The sequence below is a fragment of the Pelophylax lessonae genome, assembly GCF_965119305.1.
Source record: "Pelophylax lessonae genome assembly, chromosome: 3".
Classification (NCBI taxonomy): domain Eukaryota; kingdom Metazoa; phylum Chordata; class Amphibia; order Anura; family Ranidae; genus Pelophylax; species Pelophylax lessonae.
Window position 1 is genome coordinate 417,194,068 of NC_138770.1, and position 3,071 is coordinate 417,197,138.

A 3,071-nucleotide genomic window follows, 5' to 3' on the forward strand; every position below is an offset into this window, starting at 1 on the left:
CAACGGACATGAATGAGACTACCTGAACTGGGATGCATGAAAACACCTATTCATCCCAGACAAGCAAACACGGCCCTTCACGCAGATGTATGCATAAGTATGCCTGTGGGAATAAGGCCAAAGCCCACAGTGGGTTAAAGGGCAGGGTGGTAGCTGATTTATGGAACACAAAAATCAGCTTTTAGTAAATTTACATTTATATACTGTTAAAAGAACATGGATACTGGTAACTACAGAGATTAACCCAGTGGAGCATTTGAGCTAGATGATTACCAGGATGAAAATTAGAGTCTCTCAGTGGATCATGTCAACTGTGTACCTCGTCAGCTTTAAAAGCACAATTTACACGTTTGATTGCAGTATACAATCACTGATAAGCCTTAACTGCCAGATTTAAATTTTTATTCTCAAGTGCTTTTGACCAGCAATATTAAAACAAAGAGCCATAAACTACAAAATAAAATATAAATGAATGTGTATTCGATTACACGGCATAAATTGTCATATACAATTACAATATCTACCCTTCTTTGGCTCTTGCTGCTCCTTTACTTGTTTTTCTTCTTTTTTATCTAAAAAAAACATTATGTTAAATAATCATCATATAATCTTGTTAGATACTACCTTCTTTCGTTTTACTGGTACCCTTTGTTTAATTATTTAGGTATACATGCAATAGTAGTTTGATACATATGAGTAAAAGTAACTAATAGTTTATTTGTACTGTACTTACGGTTTAAAATGCCCATACACCTTAGTCATAATGGAAAAAAAAAACTTTAACCCAAGGTGCTTGTTGACCTAATTATAAAAAACTTCCCCACAGCTATGAAAAAAAAAAAAGTTTAGTGTATGAAAAAACTGTTTAAAAAACTGCAAAAGCAACAAAGTATTGATAGTATGTAATGTTGCATATAATGATTACATATCACATCATATTATGTATCTACTGTATTTAAATCATAGCGTATCAATTACCATCATCCTGGAGGTAGAACTGTGTGCTAAACATAATAAAGCTGTCGCTTGCTTTATGCCATTGCTGCTTCTTGAAGTTGGACTGGGAATCCAGAGGACATTCTGTAACAAAGGAAGGTAAACAAGGGTGCAAAGAAGCTACATAGTGCAGTGATACCTTTATTAAAATAGTATACAGAAAAACAGACAGTACATATTGCCTAACAAATCCCTGATGGGATAGAAGGTTCCAAGAATACGCATTCCCAGAGTGCCTTGCAAGATGACATGAGTGAGAGTGAACTGCTATTATCCCTCAGCGGTGGTGTCTGATCCTTATATCGGCATCTCCAGAGTGTCTGCAGCACAATCCATCTTCCTGCTCATAGTGGTGGCTGCACAGACTTTACATTGGACACATCACAGGACTCTGAAACTGAGCTTTTTTACATGTGCGCTCTGTGTATCCACACTTGTGAATGCAATACTTATCATCTTTTTTTCTGTGTAATACTTTAATAAAGGTATCACTACACTATTTACTGCACTTTAATAAAGGTATCACTGCAATCCTATGTGCCCTTGTTAACCACCTTTGTTAGAGAATCGCCTTAGTTAGAGCTCCACCAGTAGCAAATAATACTCACCTTAGCCTAAGAGCTAAGAAAAATATATAGTTCTACATTGCTTAATCCAGCTAATCAAAAAGCAGCAGCATTATATAGCCAATATACAATCTCTGCATGCATTCCTTGGCTAATCAGTTGCAGGGAAAGGCTGATTAATCAAAATGCACCTTATTTGCAGATAGATAATGATTTTGCCAACACAAGAATGACAAAGGTTGTGTTTTCTCAGTGTAAAAATACATACAGGGTTAAAATAACTCCACATCTTTTTGTCATAGTCCTTTTTCAGAAAAAAAATAATTTGGTATTCATGCCTTCTGACTGCCATCTCATGTCTATGTGTTTATGTCTATGTTTACAATATATGTATGTATGCATATATTTCTGTTCTGATTTGATCCTTTTATTATAGATTATTTCCAATATAATCTGATCTTTGTTACTAAGTGATATCCTCACAATCATAGTAGGTACACTTTTTACTATGTTTATTACTTTAATTTATACCAGTCTAATTTGGGGTAAGCAGACAGAGGCGATAGACACTTAAGGGTTTCAAGTTAGAAATTACATAAGTTTACCTTTTTTAGGTTCTGCTGTCTTATCTTGTTTTTTCTGTGGTATCTCTGAAAATACATGAATTTAGCAACAATCAGAAGTGATGATAGCTTTTTTTTGGAAACACAGTATGAACAGATATTATCAGGACAAAAGTAATCCACATTGTTAAGTAAAATATATGAAGTATGTGGAAAAGTTATCACTTGCCCCTGTCTTGCCACTAATTCATTTTTTTTTTATTCGTTTTTAAGTCGTTCTAATAAACAAATAGCAACACATATATTTATCAGCTGTTAATTGGTAATCTTTGATGTATGACCCTTTATGTTCTTACAATTCTTCCTCAAAATATGAAAAAACATTGTAAAATAAACATCTTGCTGTATCTACCTGTCTTTGGCACTTTGGTTTCCTTTTCTGGTCTTTCCTCTATTTTCTCTAGAAAACAAATTAATGTAATGTTCAGTTCATTTGCTTTTTTTGTATTCTTGTTTTCTATCATGTATATTGACTTTTTGACTTTACAGTGTTACCTATACAGTAATGTTCCTCAAACCTACATAACCTACATAACTTCTTTATATCAACAAGACAGACGACACTTACCTTTCTTAGGTTCTGCTGGTTTGTCTTGCTTTTTAACTGGGGGTTCTGAAAATAAATGATGGGAGTATAGCAGTAAAGGGTGGCAATTAATTTTTTTTAAAATACAGTAAAAACATAATTTTTCAGCAAAAATTAATATACTTATTGTGTAATACATAAATAAATAAGTAACACAATATGAAGTAACATTGTAAAATCTACCTTTCTTTGGCAATTTGGCCTCCTTCTCTTCCTCTTTTTTGTCTAAAAAGGAATAGATCGACATAATGTGAATTGAATTCATAGTGTGATTGTTTATACTGTATAATGACCTGTTTT

The 3,071-nt window shown here is 33.3% G+C and overlaps 1 long non-coding RNA gene across 1 annotated transcript; it reads right to left on the reverse strand.

Annotated features, from left to right (window-relative positions):
- Positions 1-524: 524 nt before the first annotated feature.
- Positions 525-2,587, reverse strand: LOC309551622. Its single transcript, XR_014225101.1, has 3 exons — positions 2,538-2,587; positions 2,168-2,212; positions 525-572 (listed from the first exon to the last, which is right to left on the reverse strand). It is a non-coding gene; the product is annotated as an uncharacterized lncRNA (long non-coding RNA).
- Between the last annotated feature and the right edge of the window lie 484 nt (positions 2,588-3,071).